A 22,092-nucleotide genomic window follows, 5' to 3' on the forward strand; every position below is an offset into this window, starting at 1 on the left:
CACTGCCTTCTAGAAGGTAAAAAAGGATGCAGGTGCCCGGAGGCCCAGGAGAGAAATGGCAGTATTGGAAATGTGAGAAGCAAAGTTTTATCCATAGAGGCAGTGCCTGACCTCAAGGAAGACCTTTCCTACCAATCAAGACTTCCTTAGGGAACACCCTGCTTCTATATCAATTAGAAAAAAATGTTATATTGCTTCTTATGAAAACAAAAACGAAGGAGAGAAAATCTTGAAAATGGGAAAAAATCATTTGAGGTAATTGTTAATTGAAATCTTTTTCATTAATTCCACTCCTCATAAAATTAATTCTTGAAGATAATTCTGGTAGAGGTGCAGCTCCTTTGGGCTTTGTGCACTCTGAGGAGCCCCATGGGAGATTTGGTGCCAACTCCATGAGCCTCAGTTCCTCAAAGGAGACGTCACAAATGTCCAAGGAAAGGAAGTGCAAAGCAAAGGCAGAACACACCTTCCAGGGCCCAAGATAATGTTCTCCTCCCCACTGGATTTTTGCCCTGGTCAGATGGGACTGTCCGAGGGTGAGGGAGACTTCCTGAGCAATCCTTTGCTCTCCGGGCACTGATCAGCTTGATGCCTGAAGAGGCTCCCTGGAACAGAGGCTGGGCAGAGTTAAAGGAATAAAGTAGGGATTTATTAAAAGGCCTTCAAAGGATTCACCTTGAGCAGGACAAGAGCCCAGCCAAGGCTACACTCAAAATGGATGACTGGTCAGGAGATTTCACACTTTTTTAAGGTTTGGTCCATTTAAATATTGGGGTTAAAAGTCCAATTCCAGCCTCAGGTGATGCAGTCCCATCCTCCCAGTTTGTTCTCCTCAATTTGCTGTTGTTTGCACTTTTGGGGCCTGAAGCTGCAACAGCATCTGGTTCTGGGGCTGGAAAAGGATTGTTTTGTCTGACTACACTGTGAAGAGAACTTGCTAACACTCTGTATGAAGTCCGGAGTTACAGACTAATGCAGTACAGAATCTGGAGATATGACAGCTAAAACTGAAGGCATCAGCCTGTTCCATGTTCCCTTCATTCCATTGGGATCCACAGCGTCACAGTGGCCACTTGTTCCCATGAGGTTCCCCAGTGTCACCGTGGTGTCCTTGGACCCGCCTGGTCACAACTGACCCATGGTTCCATGAGGTTCCACGGTGTCACCACGGTCACTGTCAGAGGCTGGATGAGATCAATGACCTCCTCCTCCTCCACGCCGTCTGGGGAGGAGCGGTGGTGTGCGCACACCCCATGGGTCCCCTGCCTAGATGTTTCCAGTAAAGCTGAAATCACTAAAGAGCTGCTCACGTGCCATTCATAACAGTCTGGGGGACTGGTCCGGGACAGGCCACACCCGAAGAGGACTGAGGGCCTGCGGGATATCTGGCCCTATCTGGAGCGGTCGGCAGCAGCCTAGGACAAAAGAGTGTGGAGGAGCATGGGTAAGTAAAGGCGGTGTCAGGAGTAGGAGGCAAGCGAAAGAAGTGTGTGTGAAACGGGGCCCGGCAGCTCGGAGCCCCAAAGCAGCTGTGGGCCTCCGAGTACCGCGGTTCCGGACTGCTGCGAGGGGACCGGCCAGAAACGGAGGGAAGCAGGAGAAGCCTGAGTGAGTGAGATGCCTCCCAGGGGGATAAGGTGGGCCCCCCTCCAGGCGTGGGAGGAATAGAAATGTGCGTGGCACGCAAGGGGTCGGCCTTCCCCCTTCAGGCTTGGTAGGCGCCCTCAGGGCGTGCTGAGGGTGGCAGACGAATTGGTGAGTTGGCAGCAAACCCCGAACGGAGCTCCAGGTGCGAGGAGGATCGGGGCAGTGTGAGTCATGCACAATCCCTGGAGTGGGGGGACACGGGTCCCTACCGGGGTTTGGGGTGCCCCGAGTACAGCAGCAGAACTGAGTAGAGCCAAGAGGGCCCCAGTGCCCAGGCTCGGACGGCAGTGCTGGGGGTTCAGTGTGCCGCGGTTCAGGTAGAAACCGTAAACCCACTGGAGGCATTGGGGTCACAGGGCAGGGCAGGGCTGGGCTTACAGGGCAGGGCAAGGCCGGACCTGCCCCTTCCTCCCCCACACACAAAATGTTTGGAGCCAACAATCTCCTCCAGTCTGTCACAACAGGCAGTGTTGGAGGTGCAATCCCAATTGTGGCCAGGGGGACCTGGCTGAGAAGGACAGTTCTTTTCCATAGGAAGGAAAGCACAGACCTCCAAGGTTTGGAAGGCAGGTGAGAGCCTCAGTAGGCCAAGGCCAGCCAGACTTGTCAGTAATAGCAGATTTTGGATTTAGGGAAGTTTGGAGGTGGATACCCAATCTCGGCCATGGGCACCTGGAGAAGCAGGACAGTTCTTTCCCATGGGAAGGACAGCATGGAGCCTCCCCCAGTGTTTTGGGGACAGATGAGAGGTGACCCTTGTGAAACCACTGCCAGCCAGACTTGTCCTGGCAATATTCCTATGGGAAGAATCCCTGGATAGAGGGAAATTTGGAGGTGAAATCCCAATTCTGGCCTTGGGTGCCTGGAGCAGAAGGACAGTTATTTTCCTTGGGAAGGAAAGCACAGAGCCCCAGTGTTTCAGCAGCAGATGAGAAGTGACCCTCAACATGCAAAGGTCCCTTGAACCAGTCAGGCAGCCCATGGGAGGCCAAACCAGCCAGACCTGTTCTGTGTTCCCTTGGTTTTATGGGGCTCCAGAGTGTCACAATGGTGCCTTGGATCCATGGGGCCCCGCGGTGTCATAATGGTGACTTGATTCCATGGGTTCCAGCAGTGTAACAATGGCCCCTTGATTACAAGAAGACATGCAGTGTCACACTGGCCCCCAGGTTCGATGGGGTCCCACAATGTCACAGTGGCCCCCAGGTGTCATAAGGCCCCGCAGTGTCACAATGGTCCCAAGGATTCCATGAGGCCTTGCAGTGTCACAATGGTCTCCATGGTTCCCCAGGCCCCACAATGTCATGTGACTCCTCTCCTCCATGAGCCCTGCAATGTCACAATGGACCTTTGGACCCTGGGGGTTTGCTGTGTCACAATGGTCTCCTCTGGCTCCACAGTGTCACAATGGACCATTGATGACAGGAGGCCACGCTGTGTCACCCTGGAGCTTTGGTTCCATGCAGCCCTGCAGTGTCACAATGGTCTCCTTTGGTTGCCCAGTGTCACAAAGGACCACTGATGACATGAGGCCCTGCAGTGTCACAATGGACCTTTGGTTCCATGCAGCCCTGCAGTGTCACAAAGGCCTCTTGGTTTCACGAGGCCCCACAATATCACAATGGTCCTCTTGGTTCTCTGGGGACCCCCAGGGGAACAATGGTCTCTGTGATTCCATGGTGCCTCTCAGTGTCTCAATGGCCCCTTGGTTCCATGAGGCTGTAAAGTGTCTTAATTGTCTTTGCATGGTTCCATGAGGCCTTGCAATGTCACAATGAACCTTTGGTTCCATGGAGTCCCGCAGTGTCACAATGGCCCCTTGGGTCCATGACACCCTAAAGTGTCATAATGGTCTCCATGGTTCCATGAGGCCTTACAATGTCACAATGGACCCTTGGTTTGATGGGGGCTCTCAGTGTCACAATGATCCCTACACTCCATGGAGCCACACAGTGTCAGTACAGTCCCCTTAGTTCCATGAGGCCCAGCAATGTCCCAGTGGTCCCTTGGTCTCACAGGGCTCCAAAGTGTCACAATGGTCCCTTGGTGTCACAGGGCCCCACAGTGTCACAATGGTGCCTTGGTTCCATGGGCCCTGTGCTGCTGCATTCCTCCCTGCCCTTCTCAGGCCGCCCTGCCAGCTGAGAAATGCTCCTTGGGGCTCGGCCTTGGCCAACAGCCCCTGGGCTCAGCTCCTCTGCAGCTCATCACAAACACTGTCTGCTCCAGGCACTGCTGCTGCCCAACCAGCTCCTGGTTCCTTTAGGAGCAGCCCTGGGAACTGTTTTTGTTCCCTCAGTGGCACAAGATCCCTGTTCTCACCCTGCCAAAGAAAGCTGTTGGTGCCCAGTGCAGCCAGGATGAGCCATTGCTGGGACTGAAGCCCCTCTCTTGGGGCCCTGCAAACAGCGCTCCAAAAGGAGCCCTTGGAGCTCTCCTGGGCCAGTGACTCCCTCTGAGTGGGGCCTCTCCCAGCCGGGAACTCTCCCGTTTGCTGCACTTGGGGATCCTGAACAAGCACAGAGCCTGGGCCGATCCCCCCACTCCTCCATGCTCCCACCGGAGCAGGCTGTGGCGCCTTCCCCTTCACGTGAACAAGCGGCCGCGACTCCGCTCCCATGTGAGCAACCGCTGCTGCTGACCCTTCCCAAAACCGAAGAAAAACAGGTCACCATCCCCAAAGTCAGATCTCCCTTGGCCTATTGAACGAGGCAGCGAATGAGGAGGGCAACCACAGGAGACCGTGAGGATGAGGAAGAGAAGCCCCGTTTCTTCCCTTTACGGGAGGTGACGATGGCTCCTGGAGTTATTGGCTTTGTACACGACCCCATAGACACCAGTGATGTGCAAGCGTTCAAGAAAGAGATGGGAAAATTAATGGATGATCCTTTGGGGGTGGCAGAAAGGCTAGATGAATTTCTAGGGACCAGTACCTACACCAAGGAGGATCTCCAAGCAATCATGAGATCGGTGTTCAACAATGAGGAGAGGGACATGATCAGACTAGCTGTGATCAAAGACTGGGAAAAGAGAAACCCCAACAGGGAAAGGGGGATGAGAGATGGCCAAACCAAAAATTGTCCTGGAATGCCCAGACGGAGGAGGGGAGGCAGAAAATGATAATTTTAAGAAATATGATAATTCAGGGTATCAGGGAAGCGGTACCCAAGGGACAGAACATGAGGAAGGTACTCAGAGAGTGCCAGGGAAAAGATGAAACTCCCACGGAATGATTGGAGAGGCTCCGCAAGGGCTTGAGAATGTATTTGGGCATGGATCCCGATTCTCCGATCAGGGCGGTTTTGCTAAAAACTCAGTTTGTAGCAAAATCCTGGGAGGACATTCGGAAAAAGTTAGAAAAGACACGTGGGTGGCAGGAAAAGGGGTTGCAGGAGCTGCTTCAGGAAGCCCAGAAAGTCGACATGAGACGAGACGAAGAGAAACAGAAGATCCAAGCTAAGGTACTGGTAGCTGTGGTAAGGGAAGCACAAAAACAGGAGCAGGTCAGAGACACGGCGAAGAAGGCACTGGCAAAGAAACAGAACTCTTCCCAAGGAAAAGGATCGAATGATCAGAGGAGAGATTTCGAGTGCTATTACTGCAAGCAAAAGGGACACATCTGAAGGAATTGTCCCAACAAAGCCAAGGACCAGGCAATGTTTCAAGAAGTTTAGGGGTGTCAGGGGCTTCTCAGTTTGGGGTCCGGAACACCGAGGGAGCCCTTGATAAAATTAAAAGTAGGACCCCACAGGCAGGAGATGTGGTTTATGGTAGACTCGGGGGCAGAACGGACAGCGGTGCAGCAGCTGCCACAAGGGTGCTCTCTGAGTGACGACTCACTGATGGTAATCGGGGCAAAAGGGAACCCTTTGAGGTTCTGATCATAAAAGATGTAGAAATAGAAACAGAAAACAAAAGACGTACAGGACATATATTAATGATACGGGATGTGGATTTTAATTTACTGGGGCGGGACATGATGGTAGCCCTAGAAATCGGCTTGGCAGTGGAGAATTCCTGGCTCAGGCTGAGAATGTATAAACTCACCGTTCAGGAAGAGGAGAAAATAGACCCGAGGGTGAGGTATGTCAAAGGGGAAGCTGGGAGGTTGGACATAGAGCGGATTTGTGTCAAAATTGGGAGACCAGAAGACCCTATACGAGTCAAACAATATACAGGTCAAACAATATCCCACCGCCATGGAGGGGAGAAAGGGATTGAAACCAGTGATTGACGAATTGATAAAGAAAGGAACGTTGGAGCCATGCATGTCTCAGCACAACACCCCAATTTTGGCTGTGGAAAAGACAGATGGGAGCATTAGGCTGGTGCAAAAATTAAGGGCTGTGAATCAGAGCACTAAGACTTTGTTCCCCATGGTCTCAAATCCTTACACTTTGTTGAATAACATTTCTCCTGAGGACACGTGGTACAGCGTGATTGACTTGAAGGATGCTTTTTGGACCTGTCCTTTAGCAGAGGGCAGCAGAGATTATTTTGCATTTCAGTGGGAAGACCCGGAGACGAACAGAAAGCAGCAGCTCAGGTGGACATCGTTGCCTCAGGGCTTCGTGGATTCCCTGAATTTATTCAGGCATGCACTTGAGCAGGTGTTGAGTCCTTTTGTACCAACAGAGGGGACAAAATTGCTACAATATGTAGACGATTTGTTGGTTGCACGTCCAAGGGAGGAGGTTGTAAGGGTGAGCACCATTGAGCTTTGGAACTTTTTAGGGGAAAAGGGGTTGAAGGTGTCAAAGTCAAAGTTGCAGTTCACAGAGCCCGAGGTCAGGTACTTGGGACATTGGTTAACCGGGGGAAAAAAGAAATTGGATCCAGAGAGGGTGGCAGGGATTATTGCCCTACCACCCTTGCAAACAAAAAGGGAGGTCAGACAGCTTTTGGGGTTGTTGGGATATTGCCAGCAGTGGATTGAAGGGTTCAGCGAAAAGGTGAAGTTTCTATATGAGAAACTCACCACAGACCGAATCAAATGGACGGGGAAAGACAAAGAAGAATTCAGGGGAGTCAAGGAAGCACTCACAGCAGCACCAGTGCTGAGCCTCCCTGATGTGAAGAAACCCTTTCAGTTGTTTGTGGACGTGAGCAGTCACACAGCACATGGGGTGCTGACACAGGACTGGGCAGGGGTCAGCACACCGGTGGGTTACTTGTGAGGCTTTTGGATCCGGTCAGCAGGGCTGGCCCACCTGCGTGCAGGCGATTGTCGCTGTAGCATTGCTGGTGGAGGAAGCCAAGAAGGCAACCTCCGGCGCACCGTTGGTAGTATTTGCACCGCACAACGTGTGGGACATACTACAGCAGAAGGCAGACAAATGGCTCACTGATGCTAGATGGCTGAAGGATGAGGCCATTTTGATTCACTGGGAGGATTTGGAATTGAGAACAACGACCGCACAGAACCCTGCACAGTTTTTGTTTGGGGAAGCTTCAGAGGAGCTTGTTCACGATTGCATGGAGGTGGTTGAATTACAAACGAAGATCAGAGAGGATTTAGAAGAGGAAGAGTTGGATGAAGGAGAGAAGTGGTTTGTGGATGGATCAAGCAGGGTAGTTGATGGGAAAAGGAAATCAGGATACGCAGTCGTGGATGGACAGACAGGAAAAGTGATTAAAGCAGGTCCCCTGAGTGCGAGTTGGTCAGCACAGGCATGCGAACTGTATGCAGTTCTGAGAGCCTTGAAGGGACTGAAAGGGAGAAAGGGAACAATTTTTACAGATTCTAGGTATGCCTTTGGAGTGGTTCAGACTTTTGGGAAAATCTGGGAGGAAAGGGGGCTGATCAACACAAGGGGGAAGGGACTGATGCAAGGAGAATTGATCCGGCAAATCTTAGAAGCTCTAAGGGGGCCAGGGGAAACTGCAGTGCTCCATGTAAAGGGACACCAGGCAGGGATTCAGTTCTGAACCAGAAGAAACAATTTGGCGGACCAGGAAGCCAAGACTGTGGCACTGATGACAGTGAATACCGCGGAGATCAAAGGGACTGAGGTCCCAGATGATCCTCCACAGCCTTCTCAAGAGGAGATTGAATGTTATGAAAAGATTGGAGGAAAATTGAAAGAAGATAACTGGAGATTACCTGATGGGAGAGAACCAGTTTCTAAAGGTTTTACCAGGAGGATTTGTGGAAACTGCACCAGCGAACACACTGGGGGGCACAGGCCCTGGCAGAGCAATTTTTGAAATTTTTTGGGTGCAAGGGAATTTACGAATTGGCCAAACAAGAGGTACAAGGATGCCTGATTTGCCAGAAAGTCAACAAGACAAGGGCAAAACAGGCCAGCCTGGAGAATCGCCCTGTAGTGTACCAACCATTTGAAAGAATTCAAGTTGGTTTCACAGAATTGCCAAAAGTGGGGAGATTCAAATTTGTGCTTGTGATCGTGGACAAATTGACCCATTGGGTGGAGGCTTTTCCTAGCCCATGGGCAAGGGCTCAGACAGTGTCCAGAAAATTACTAGAGGAAATTGTACCCCAATATGGGGTGGTGAATTGCATTGATTCAGACCAAGGAACACATTTTACATCAAAGATTATTAAGTAGATGGCTGATGTGCGAGGCATTCGGTGGGAATACCACACTCTGTGGCATCCCCAGAGCTCAGGAGAAGTGGAAAGGATGAACCCGACCTGGAAAGTGCAGTTGTCTAAATTAATTTTAGAAACTCGGATGTCTTGGTTGAAATGCCTGCCTCTAGCATTGCTTAATATCAGGATGATGCCTCATTCAGAGACGGGACTCTCACAGTTTGAAATGCTGTATGGGGTGCCATATAGACATGGGATGCCGGTGGGACACCCCAGGCTTGAGGACTGTCAGATTTCAACCATATTTGGTTACAATCAACAAAAATTTGCAAGAACTCAGGAAACAAGGGATAATATCTCAGAGTGCTTCTCTGGGATTCACTATCCACAAAATCCAGCTGGGTGACAGAGTGCTTGTGAAAGTGTGGAAAGATGTACCCCTCTCCCCTCACTGGGAAGGCCCCTTTCTTGTGCTCCTGACAACAGACACAGCCATTCGGATGGCGGAGAAAGGCTAGACACACGCATCTAGGGTGAAGAAAGTCGAACATCAGGAGGAAGCGCCCGAGTGGAAGGCCACTTCTTCCCCAGGCGACTTGAAACTCAGACTCCAACATCCTTGTAAATGACCAACAGTGATCGGATAGGTTGTAGACTGTCTGACTGTGTATGCTATCCGTTTGTACATTTCAAATGTGAATACTGTCAGGGAGTGTTGGTTGTACACTGTAGAAGGGGACAGAGGCCAAAGGGGTTGTGCACTCAGTGTCTGGAGGAGGAGCTTGAGCTGACTGACCGAATCCTAAGCCTAGCCACAAATCTAGGAATCATTGAATTAGATTCACAGGAGTGGTTTCAGATTTTTCAGAACAGCGTGCGTGGAAAGCTTAGATCAAAGGCAGAGATTCTGAATGTGGAGTGCCGGAAATCAATCAAGGTACCGTGCAGCTCAGATGCCGTCAAGGTTTCACGGTGAGGCGCCTTTAAAAGGAGGTATGCGGCTAGGTCAGAAAATGTGTTCCCTGAAGAATACTCCTGCTGCTGCGAAGATGGTCTGCCCCACCGCTGGTGGCACCCCAGGGGGAGGAGGCAAAGGCAGAGGAGTACGCCTGGTGGGAATCCTGATTGGCCTGAGCCTGGCCATGTGCAGGACGCAGTCTGCACATTGAGGTCCCGATGAGAGGCGGAAACGAGAGCTCTGCAGATGAGTGCGGAAGTTGCACTCAGGTGGTCCCAGTTGTGCAAGGGGATGGGAAACCCTCAGCATACCAAGCCCTGGAAGAATGCATCAAGGAGCCTGGCAGGTACTCTTGGGTGAATGGCACAAGGGTCAAATTATGTAAATTGGACAAGGAGATTTGGTGTATCAATTTTGAGGCAGGGTCAAGGAACGGGCAGTCAGATGAGCACAAGCATCAGATACAGAAACGGAGTGCAGAAATAATGTCAATCCCCATTTGTAACCAATGCAATCGAACCATGTGAGCTGGGGGAAAAACTGAATCGATCTTTGTCACGTATCACCATGTGAACCCATTGTGTTATGACAATGCGAGACTGGGGATATGCACGATGAACGGGAAAATGTATTGGATGGGAAGAATTGTTAAATTTGATAGCAAGTTTACCTTAAGCGGAGAACCAATCATATTGGATTTGGCACAGGTGAATGATGATAGGGTGTGCCTGAAATATGACCGGGTTGTCTGTTTCATGAAAAATAAAGATGGTGAGCATCCGGAGGGAACAATGAGAGAGATCACTCAGGAATTAAAGAGAAGGGAGTCAGAACTGAGGAAGAAACGAATTGAACAAGAGAGATTAAAAACTCTGGAAGAACAGTATGAATTACTTGAGAAAAAATATGCTGATGGGGAATTGCCTTCCCTGGACAGAAATCGATTGATTTGATGCAAGAAATTGCAACTTAACTGGGATTGTCAAATTGCTGGATTTGTGAGGGGCTGAAGTCAGCAGAGAAATGGCCATGAAAAGGGGAAGGTTTGGCTCCGGAACAGCTTCTGAAATGGGACAATCCAAAAGTCTCAAAGTTGGCACAGAGGCCTGAGGGGTAGATTTTGGACCAGAGGGTAATTGGAACTATTTGCATCAGTCGGGAAGGAAAGGAATATACTGAGATGGTGGGATACACTCCGTGTGTAACTACCCTGACGGTAAATTCAAACAACAAGGGCAAGGTCTGGCAACCAGAACCCCTACGGGGTACTGGAGCCAGAAGAATGAGACCAATTGCGAATGGAACAAAAGGATAGGACTGTGCTGAGTCAAAAATCCTGGAGCCAACCCTTTCAAATCCTTGGAGGGCCTGAGAGAATACTGGGGAGACCCAGGGAGGACGAATATCAGATGGAAAGCCCCAGGTGGAATTGATTGAATTTGCAGGAAAAAGGCATACAGTGAGTTACCCCCGAGGTGGAAGGGATCATGCACTCTGGGCATGATCCGGCCAGTCTTCTTTACTCTCCCTCGAATGAAAAGTAACCTACTAGGGGCTCCTCTGTATGAGACCCTGAGGAGGGAGAGGAGAAGCTTGAAAAAGATGATACCTGTAATAAGTGGTAAACAAACCTGGGGAGAGGAAGAGTGGCCGGCTGCAAGAATAATTGATTATTATGGACCGAGCACGTGGGCTCAAGATGGAAGCTGCGGGTATAGGACTCCGATTTACCTACTGAGCTGGCTGATTCGGCTGCAGGCAGTGGTGGAAATTGTATCAAATCACACCTCTGAGGCTCTGGATTTACTTAGTCAGCAGCACACCCAGGTATGGGCATTTGTGTACCAAAATCGAATAGCTTTAGACTATTTGCTGGCCGAAGAAGGGGGAGTGTGTGGAAAGTTCAATGAATCAGAATGCTGTATTGAAATTGACAGTTATGGGGAGACCATAAGAGGATTGGCAGACAAAATCAAGAAAGTGGCCCAAGTCCCTGTTCAAATATGGAATTCAATTTTGCAATCTTCATGGTGGGACAAATTGTTTGATGGGGCCTGGTGGAATACAATTATGTTCTTCGTGCTGTGTTCAGTAGCCGGAATCCTATTCCTGCCATGTGTAATTCCTTGTTTTATTAGACTGATCCACTCTGTCGTACAGGGAATGCAGATAGCAATAGTGCCCATGGACCCGGAGTTGGCTTCCGGAAGCAACACACCTAAGATCATGAGCCTGGGAGAAAAGAAGTATGCCAGCAACGCTGCCCAAGTATTGGCAAAATTTAAGAAACGAGCGAAAACAAGTGTAAACAATACTGAGTATCAGGGTATTCCACAAGGGGAGTACAGAATGGTTTAATAAAGGTTACTTTCTTTGTGAAAGACCCTTAATGGTGGCAAATAGAAGTAGATATAAAAAGAATTTAGCAATTTGAGTTATAAAAGAAGCATGAATTAAATTAGTGATCTAAAAGGGGAGGGATTGTAATATATGGTAGGGATAATTCATGCTATTAATGTATGGTAAAAAATATTATGAAATCCAAAAGCATGTCTTTGACCATCCCAGCTGGGAGCAGCTGTCTATTTAGATTCAACTAGTTCCCGGACACACGTTAAGATAAAGACCGATGCCCTAATGTAAGGATAGAAGCGTCCAGGGCGATGATCACCGGTTTCCCGAGTCCTCAGGAGCCACCCAAGAGCGATTATCGCCTTGCCAATTGCATCTCTCAAGACAGTCAGCGGTGCCAAACTGATACATCTGCATACACGGCTTCCCCGGAGCCGATTGACACCAATGGCACACCTGGACCCGGCTTTTGTCCAGCTCTGCACATGGAAAGAAACAGCGATGTGTGTGAAGAGTTAGAAGGGAAATTTGGTCATCTTTGCCTCGGGCACAATAAACTGTATAAAACCTCGCTGCAAGAAGCAGCGTGTGTGAATGGGGGAGACTCTGACACTCGAGGGGTCAGGTCCAGGTTCACCCAGCGCCAAACTCGGGCTCGACGCTGTCTCTTTGGCTGTGGTGGTTTTGAATATTGGAATTCGGTCTTGCAGACAAATTAATAAATCTTTGCTAAATTTTTGATAATTTTGGCTGACGATTTGATCATTTATAAAAATGGGAAGCAAAATTCCAACTCTTCACCCTCTCAGGCCATCCCAATGAATTTGGGAAGTTTGCAACTTTTTGGAACTACTTGAGTTGATCAATGGGAAGTAAAGCTTTTCTGAATTGAAGAATCTTAAACCCCCGATTCTTCTGTGCCTTCAGTAAGATGTTTTTGTGCTGAAGGAAATTACTTCAATGAGAAAATAATTTCAGCAGGGAGTGAGACCTTCTGGCAGAGACCAAGTGTTGCCAGCAGTTGCTCCAGGTGCTGCTGCCAACAGCCCCTGCAGGAAGGAGCACAGCCCCCAATGCATGTGGGCTTTGGCTCCCTGTGGCACAGAAGCCCCCCGGGGGCACAGGTCTCTGGGGCAGGAGATGGGCACCAGCGCTGCCAGGGCTTGGAGGGTGGCAGCTCTGCTTGGGCAGGGACTCTGCCACAGCTGCTGCTGTCAGCGCTGCCTGGGCCCCAGGGGTCAGAGCAGCATTCATGCCCTGGCCCACACGTTCCTTGTGCGTGTCACACCCGCGGGTTTAGGATGGCCACGGGCCGGGACGAGTCCCAAGGAGGCAGTGCCAGCTTCTCTGGAAGGTCCTGTGCCCTTCCCAGCACGGCGTCAGCAGCCCTGGGGCTCATTCTGCTGCCCTGAGGCCGCAGAGCCGGGCAGCGTTTGCTGATGCTCTGAGCCCTTCCTAAAGATCCTGTGTGGGCTGTCTTAGACACCTGGTGCCAGGGATTCCTTCCAAGCTGGGCCACTTTGGCTGGGCTGGGGGTGGCCCCAGGGCAGGCGGCAGTGTGTGCAAGGGCCCTGGGTGGCACGCTGCAGCACGGTCACCGTGCCATGGAACGGAACCCAGTGTCCAAGGCCCCTTTGTGACACGTGGGAAATAGAAGCTTGCCGGGGAGCTGGGAGCACGCAACGGGGCACAACGGGACAGAGTGGTGCCGTGAGGAGCCCTCGCACAGCGCACTCGTTCGTGTCTGACCCGGAGCCGCTGCGAGGCCTTATTCCTGCAGCTGAGCTCGAGGCCAGGCCACAGGACTTGGTGACGCGTGGCCTTGCCGAGGCTTCTCTTCTGCAGGTGCTCTCGAGGGCAGGGCGTGCGACTTGGTGCCCCAGAGGCATCTCCCATCCCTGCCACCAGTGCCCTCGAGGCCCCACCACAATCGTTGACAGGAGTCTCCTGTCCTTGTGGCAGGAGCCCTTGAGACCAGAGTGCAGGACTTGCTGTCCTGTAGCCTTGCCGAGGCTTCTGTCTTGAAGGTGCCTTCCAGGCACAACTGCAGGACTTGCTGACTCGGAGCTTTTCTGAGGCATCTCTCCTGCAAGTAGCCACAAATCCAGGCACTAACATGGAGCAGAGACCCCCGAGAGCGCCCAAGGTGGCCTGGGGGAAAGAGGAGGAAGAAGGCCCTGCAGCTGCCCCAGCACAGGAGACCAAAGAGGTGCTGCCAATTGAGCTGCTGCAGGAGGGTGAGTGGCAGAGCTGGGCCACAGGCTTGGTGCCTGCAGCCAGCTTGGCGCCTTTGCATCCCATCCCATCCCATCCCATCCCATCCCATCCCATCCCATCCCATCCCCTGGGCCATGCCCATGGACAGGACAGAAAAGGGGCCGGGGCCCCGCAGGGGATGTGCTCCATCCCCTGGGGCATCCCGGGGCTCTCCCTGCCTGGGCAGCGCAGGGCTGGGCCGTGTTCTCTGGCCTCTCCCACAGCCCCTCAGCTCTGCCTGCGCTCGCTCTTTGCCAGGTGCAGCCCTGGAGTGCACACAAGAGCAGGAATCCAGCCGTGGCCTCTTCCGCAGAACAGCGCAGGTACCTGCAGCCATCCCCACCTGGGCTGGGCCTGCTGGCACCGCGCTTGCAGCATTGCCTGACCCATGCCTGGCTTCTTGCCCTTCTCCTACAGCTGGTTTGCAAATTCATCAAGAAAATTCGGGCAGAAGAGACCAGCACCATGGGCACTGGGCTCAGAGCCTATTCGCACATCTTCAAAACCAAGACCAGTGCTGCTCTGCTGGATATGCTCGTAGAGGAGGGCTTTTCCAACCCAAAGCAAGTAAGCAGCCTGTGGCCAGGCTTTGATCCTGCCAGGAATTGCTTGCTCGCCCAAGCCATGCCTGCGGCTCACTGGAACTCTTGGAGGCCATGGCAGCGTGGTGGCAAGGGAAGCACTTGTCTGGAGAAGCTGGGGACATTCCTCCTTCTGGCAGCTTTCCAAGTCTCCCCATGCCTTCTCCAGGTGCCCGCCATGGTCAGGTACATCCACCAGTGGCTCCTGGCCAATCAGTTTGCTGAGCACAGGCTGAACAGGAGCCTGCTGGATCTGACAGAAGCACAGCCCGCTGACGTAGTCGTGACACTGCTGCGTGTGGCCCCGTCCTGTGACAGGTATGGGGCCCACGTGCCCAGAGGGGCTCAGGGCTCCCCAGCCCATCAACCTGTAGAGCCTGGCCCAGGTTGTACAGGTTGTAGCCTGGCCTGAGCAACAGAGAGTTCCAGGGCCCTCTGGCTGCTCCCTTTGCCAGCCCTGGCACGTCGGCCCCTGAGCCTGCTGCCATGCTCCCTCGCTGCCCCTCAGGGGCCTGTCCCCACAGGCCTGGGCTGCCTGGCTGCTGCTGGCCAGTGGCATTGGGCAGAGGCAGAGCTGGCAGCCAGCTCAGCTCCCCACTGCTGCCCAGGCCCCGCTGCTGTATCTGAGACCCCCCTGAGACAGAGCTGTAACCCCACAGAGCAGCTTTCACCATGTGGAAGAGCATCATGTGCTCGCCCAGGACTGCAGAGCCGGCGCTGCTGATACTCCTGCACGTGCTGGGGAGCTGGCCCAAGCACAGCACGTGCACCGCCGATGGGGACAAAACGGGTGTCTTTGTCCTGGCTGTGAGTTTCTCTAACTGGCCTTTGCTGGCCCCAAGGCCGCCTTTCCAGCAGCTCTCCATCCCCCTTCCCCCACTGCATCTGCCTGCCTCAGGCACTGGCCTGAAACCTGGCCCAGGGGCAGCTCCAGGCCCAGCAGGCCCCGTGCTCCCCCTGCCTCTCTCCGGGCCTCTCCCTGCCAAGCTCGGGCCCTGCCACACGGACGCCTGGGCACTGAGCGCTCTCTTGGGGGGCTTTGTCCTTTGCAGGCAACCGTGGTGATGTGGAAGATCCTCCAGGTGCCCTGTGTCCCACATATGGTGATGGTGCATTTCCCCCGCCTCTTTGTGCATCTGCTCTCCCAAGTGTTCTTCAGCACTCTGGATTTGCCAGAGGAGGTCAATGCCTTCTGGAAGGGGATATGCCAGGAGGAATACGGCCTTGCCACCAGCCCCAACAGGTGCTCCATCCCACTCCTCCTGTCCCTGGCCAGGAGCCAGTGCTCCCAGCATGACCTGGCCTTTGCTGTGCACGCAGGTTTGCAGTGCAGACCCTGAAGTCCCTGCTCTGCCGAATGCAGCACGAGGATGTGGTGGTGGCAATGGAAAGCCATTGTGGCTGGGACACGCTGCTATGTGCTGACACCCACCACTATACCGTGGCTCTGCTGGCCAGGTGAGAGCCCCTTCTCCCCACAGCCTCTGAATTGTGTGCCCAGGGACCTCCACAGAGTCCCCGAGTCATGGGCCAGAGGGCCTTGTCACCGAGGGATGGCCAAGCAGACTGGAAAAGGCTGGCAGAGGAGGGTGCCCAGAAGAGCTGCCTCCCAAATAGCCCAGGGCCTCTTGCAGGATGCTGGGGAAAGAGCAGAGCTCTGGGAGTCAGTCCTGGCAGAGGTTTGTCCTCCTGGCCCACAGCCTTGGCTCCTTTTTCTCCTGCCAGGGAGATGTGCTGTGTCTCCATCCCCTTGTGCTCCCGCATCGCTCGCTACCTGCTGTGGCTGCTCAGCACACAGGAGCCACGCTGGCAGCTGCCTGCCCTGGCCTTCCTTGTGGAGGTGAGCCTGATGGCCAGCGCTGCCTGGCTGAGCTGCCTGCCAGCTCTCTGCCCTCTCACAGCCGCCGCTGCCTGGGACGGTGCCCGCGCCCTGTGCTGCTGCCTGGGCCCAGCCCTGTGCGGCTCTGGGCTCCTGCCGGCTGGCTCCCCTGTCACTGGCCTGTGCCTTTCAGGTCCTCCAGTTCCTGGACTTGAGTGAACGTGGTGCTAAAAGAGTCCTGCAAATCTTGTCAAGGCAGCTGCAGAGCCAGTGCAGAGAGAGGCGTCGCCTGGCGCTCAGGGCCCTTCTTGAGCTCATTGAGGAGCCCTTCATGGTGAGAAGGGGGCAGGGGCTGAGGCTGAGCTGGGCAATGCAGTCGCTTGGGCTTGGCAGGGCTTTGGGCGCTGGGGCAGCTGCTCCCAGCTCTCCTGCCTCCCAGTTCAGCTGCTCCAGTGCTTGGTGACAGGCCTTTGGCCTCTGGGCCCTGCGGCAGCAGGATGGCATTTCACAAACTTGTCTTCCGCACAGACCAAAAAAATGTGGAGCCTGACTGAAAGTCTTGTGCGCTTCCTGTGGGATGCAGATGGAGAGGTAGTTTTCATGACAGTCATGCTACTCAGCTTTATCATCTTGGACAATGACACGCTGATACCAACCCCCATCACACTGCAGCTGCTTGAGGCGCTCCTGCCACTCTTTGACCACGTAAGGCTCACTGCCCCCAGCCACGCCCACTGGCTGCTGCCCGGACACTGTGTACTGTGCATTTGCAGGCCTGCGCCAAGCTGAGCCCCGTGCAGCCGCAATGCTGAGCTCTTGTCTTCTTGCTTCCATCCAGAACAATTGGCAGGTTCAGCTGATCTCCATACTGCTCTTCCGAACATTGGTGACTCTTCCCCAGGAAAGGGAAAAAAAGGCCCTGAAGACACCCCTGCGCCAGAGCCTGCTGCCCCTCTTCTTCCACTGCCATGATGACAATCGCCTTGTGGCACAGGTGAGGACTTGTGGGCTGCTGCCGTCCCCCTGGCAGGAGGCTCAGCTGCCTCCTGCCCTGGGGCCTGCTGGGCTGCAGCCTCCTCCAGGCCTTGGCACAGGGATGCGGGTCCTGCGCCCTGGGCTGCGGGGCCATCTCCACGTCTCTGCTGCTCTCCAGGCTTCTCAGGAAACGCTGCTTTGTGTGGCCAAGTTCCTGAAGAGGAGGGATCTTGAAAGACTGCTGAAGAGCCAGAATCTGTGGATGTTCAGCAAGTGCCTGGTAAGGACGGCCTGCAAGCCCCAGCCTCAGTCCGGAGAAGCCCCCTGAGGGCGCTGCTCAGAGTGTGGGGTTGGCAGCTGTGCCCCTGCCCGCTGCTGCAGCCAGAGGCCACACGGGCTCTTCTCCAGGCTCCCATGAGCCCGGTGTTGCTGCGGGGCGGGCCGGCCCCGCGTCTCCCCGGGCAGCAGCCGGCGCTCTGCCCCCTGCCCTCGGGAGCCCGGCGCCGGCGGCTGCTGGCCGCGCCTCAGGGCTGTGCGGCCAGGGGAGGCCGCGGCCAGGCGCGGGCAGCGCCTGGCCCAGGGGCTGAGCCCGCGCCAACCCTTCCCTCCTGCCGCTCTCTCCAGCTGGCAGAGGACAGCAGCAGAGCGGCCGAGCACCTGCGCCGGGCCCTGCCCTACCTGCAGAGCCCACAGGAGTCCCTGCGAGAGGCGGCCATCAGGTTCATGGGTGAGCCACGAGCCCGGGCTCCCTCCCCTCCCCGGCCCGCCGCAGCTCGGCCCCAGCCCCGCCTGCTGCCCCGGCAGCGCCAGCCAGGCCCGGCGCCGTGGAGCCCCGCCTGGCCTGGGCATTGCTGCTGCCGCCCTCTGGCAGCCGTGCCCTGGGGCGGCAGCGTGCGGCAAGGGCCCGGGCTGAGCCCTGCCGGGCCAGCAGCCCGTGTGGCCACAGCGCCGGCAGCGCCGCCGGCAGGGAGCTGTGCCGCTGGCGCCCTGACAGGCTCTGTGTTCACAGGCATGGCCGGGCGGCACCTGAGGGGGAAGAAGGAAGAGCTCCGGCTCATCTGCAGCGGTGAGTGAGGCCAGCGGGGGCTGCCGGGGGAGCTGCAAGCCCTGCCCCGGCTGCCGAGGGCTCTGCTCCCTGTGCGCACCAGGGGCGGCGTGGCCAGAGCACACCGAGATTTCAGGGCCACCCAGGGGATTCGTGGCCAGCAGTTTCGGGCTGGTCCCCTTGCTCCCTGCTCCCTCCTGCCCATGGCTAGAGCCGGCTGCCATGGCCCTGCTAGGGGGCTCTCCTCGACTCCCCGCAGATCTGGGATCTGACCATGGCTCTGTCCCTCTCTCTTTCAGCCCTTCAACACCTGACAGAGGACACCAGCAGTGCCGTGTCAGACGTTGCACTTCCAACATTGGATGTTCTCCAGGCACTGCAGAGTGAGCCATATTCCATCTTCCAGAGGCTGCAAGATCAGCTCCGCAGGGCATGGAGGACTCGGCCTCGTCTCTCCAGGCTCGGCTGGCTGCGCTGCTGCAGCTCTGCAGAGAGCTGATCCCAGAGGCTCTGTCTGCTGGGGCCACCTGAGCCAGGAGGAATTTTCCATTTCTCTAGGATTGTTCTTTTCTTCTCTTTGTTTTTTCTTTAGTATATGAATATAGAGTGTGTTATAATACCCAGACTCCCAGGAGCTTTCTTTTGCTACCCAGGCTCAGCAGGGCATAGGGGAAGAAGGGGGCAAGGGTGCCTGGGCTCAGTCAGCTGTCCAGGCATGCAGTGTTGCAGGGAAAATGGCCAGAAGCCCCTTGGCCTTTGGTGGTTCTGCTGAAGCCTTTGTGCTGGTGACAGAGCAGCTGGGCAGGGCCCGGAGCTGCGGGGATCCCTGTGAGAGCGGTGCCTGGAGATGGCCACAAGCCCTGTGCCAGGCAGGAAGCGCCCTCTGTGTCCTCCTGCCCGCGTGCTGCTGGATGCATTGCTGAGGGCTCCCGGGTGCCTCTGGATGGGGCTGCTCTGGAGCTGCTGTGGGGCTGCGGCGCTGCTGCCGGGCAGCTTGGCCGGGCTGGGGCAGGGCCTGAGGGGATGGGGCCATGAAGGGATGAGGGGCTGGGAATCCCTGACAGGACACGGCAGTGGGAAGCCACGAGGGGGATGTGAGGGTGTGGGTGGCTGTAACGTTGGCTGGAAGGGGAGTGGCTTGGAGACAGAGAGAGCACTCACCCCGATGTTCATGTGGCAAACAGGGAGCGTTTATTCTCAAGCCCTTCCTTCTAAAGGGCCTTTGACAAACCCTGTCTGGATAATTTCATTGCTCTGATCTCTGTGCCCTGTCAGAATCTGGCCAGTGAAATGCTCTAGCCCTGGGAGAGATGTGACTGGGCGAGGCCCCTGGCAGTCAAACCAGGGCTGGTACATTCACACAGCCCGAGCCAGCCTGCACTGTGACACACGGCAACAGAGTGCAAGGCACAGCTCCGGGTGCTCCCCAGGAACCTCAGCTCTGGGAGCGCTGTCTGCCCCAAGCTCCAGGGGCTGCAGTGCGAGCCCGGCTGGGCTCTGCCCTGGGGCCATCCTGCAGGGACAGCTGGACACAGGGAGCATTCCCTTGCCACAAACAGCCAAGCCAGGGCTGCAGGGCAGCTGCTGCAGCCCGGACTGCGCTGTTGTGTGCTGTGCTCTGGGGCCTGGGCTCCCCGCCCAGGGCACTGGGCTGGTTTGCCACAGGAGACAGAGAAGCTTCAGCTTCAGCCTAACTGAGGTGGGTGCGTGGGCTGGGAAGAGTGGGGAGGCTCAAGGGGATTCACAGAGCTCATCCTGCTGCAAGGACAAGGAAAAGGGAGAGGGAGCTCAGCAGTGAGGAGAGCTGAGGGCTGGAGAGTGGCTCTGAATGACACTAAAATCCCACTGGACCTCTGAGACATTGCTGCTCCTCAGCCAGTCACAAGATGAGTCCCTAAGCCTGGGGCTCTGCCTTCCTCATGGTGAGGGGCACCAAGGAAGGCAACAGGGTGATGGAGACTGCAATGGGCTGGGAACTCACTGGGGGAAAAGAGGGAGCAGTTGGGAAGTAAAAGGCAGGTGGGGGAGAGAACTGGTCAGAGAAGGGCTGAGCTACAGCTTGAGCAAGCTGAAAAATGTCATTTGGGGTCATCCCAGATTGATTTCATTTCAGAAGTTACTGAACAAGTTTAGTTTTTGGGCGTGTCATGTTTTCCCTTGGAAGTATACACTCTGCAAACTTGGGCTGTGCTGCCAAAATGCTCAAGCAAGTCTGTGCTGCAGGTCACACCATTTCTTCTTTGGCTGATTCCAGCCCGGTGCTGAGCCCAGCAGAGCCCTGGCAGAGCCCAGAGCAGCCTCAGCAGCCGCAGAGCCTGGCTGCAAGGAGAGAAAGCAGAAAGTGCCCGTCAGCTGAGGGCTCCTGTCCCCTTGTGCCAAGGCCTGCGATGCCCAGGCCGTGCTGGCTGTGCCCAGAGCTGTGCCCAGAGCTGCCCATCCCTGCTGCCTTTGGCAGTAGAGCAGGAGAGCAGGACATGTGCCCAGCCTGCAGCCAGCCACGGCACATCCAGCCCTCAGCAGCTGCCCAGAGCAGGATGCTCCTGTGCTCGCTGCCATCTCCCAAAAGCTCTGATCCCACCCTGCCAAGCACACAGGGACCCACCTCACGCCAGCCACGGCTGCAAGAAAAGCTGCTCCCAAACCATGTCCTCAGCTTTCTCCAAGGCCACCGCCCATCCACGCCACAGCTGCTCCCAAGCACTTCCCCATCCACACTGGACCACCTAGAACGCTTCCTCTGGAAAAACAAACAAAAATTATTGAAAATAGATTACAGACAAAAGGGGGAAACAAGGTCAAAAATCTTATCTCTGTCAGGGCCTTGAGGAAGGCCCAACCCCTGCATGCCAGGGAAAAACCCACCCACGGGTGAGGGAGGCCCAGGCTTTCTCCCTTCCCCCCTGCACTGCCCCCCAAAATCACGGTGATCCCAAAGCAAACAAGGGCAGTGCAGCAGCCCAGCCCTTCCTTGCCTGCAGAGCAAAGCAGCCCCTGCACAGCTTCTGGAGTCCCACCTCTGCTCCCACCATGGGGCTTTGTTTGTGTTGGGCTGGCTGCCCCAGCCCCAGCCCCAGCCCAGGCCACGGTGGCTGCTGGGGGCTGTTGGCAGGGCCAGGAGCCCACTCCCATTTCATACCCAGCCCAGCCCATGCCCCAGCCCTGCCAAAAGCAGCTGGGCAGCGACTGAAGGATCAGGTGCACCCGCCCCAGCAAAGGGGGAACCTTTGCTTCCTGGCCAGGCTGGGCCATGCCCAAATCTGGGAGCATCGCCCTGTGTGGGGACTCATCTGCAAATTCCCTGTGGAGCCTGGCTTTGAAGAAGGTGCCCCAATCAAAGTCCAGCATCTTCAGCTGGCCAGTAGCCAGGTCCAGGAAAAGCTTGTCATCCTTGATGTCATCCTCCCTGTCTCCAGCAGCAGCATCCCCACCTGGTACAGCTTCTCCAGGGGCTCCTTCTCCTTCCCTGGGGGGACACCAGGCTGTCAGGGTCTGCCCAGGGCCCCAGCTGTCAGGAAACCAGGACAAGCAAAACCAGCTCAGAGGGCAGCCACCAGTGATGGCCAGAGCAGCTCAGCTCCAGCACAAGGGCTGCGTGTTCCCGTCTGATGAGCCCTGGGCAGTGACATAGGCAGCACAAAAAAGTCTGGGTTCCTTTGCTACTCATTGCCAAGGCATGTGTGGAGCTGTAACTTACCAGGGCCCTGCATGAAAGTGTGCCTGTGGCTCTCTCCCTTCTTCTACAGCAGAGGAATATCCTGCATCCAAGGATGACAGAACAGCTCTTCTAATGAGGGCCTTTCCAAGTCCAGCATGGATAAACACCGCCTGATCAGATCTTGGCACTCTGGGGAGAAAAACCAGAAACCACTGGGCAGCTGGAGAAGGGTCCTGTTGGATTTGCCCCAC

This window comes from Agelaius phoeniceus, chromosome 7 (genome assembly GCF_051311805.1).
Source record: "Agelaius phoeniceus isolate bAgePho1 chromosome 7, bAgePho1.hap1, whole genome shotgun sequence".
In the NCBI taxonomy this organism is placed as follows: domain Eukaryota; kingdom Metazoa; phylum Chordata; class Aves; order Passeriformes; family Icteridae; genus Agelaius; species Agelaius phoeniceus.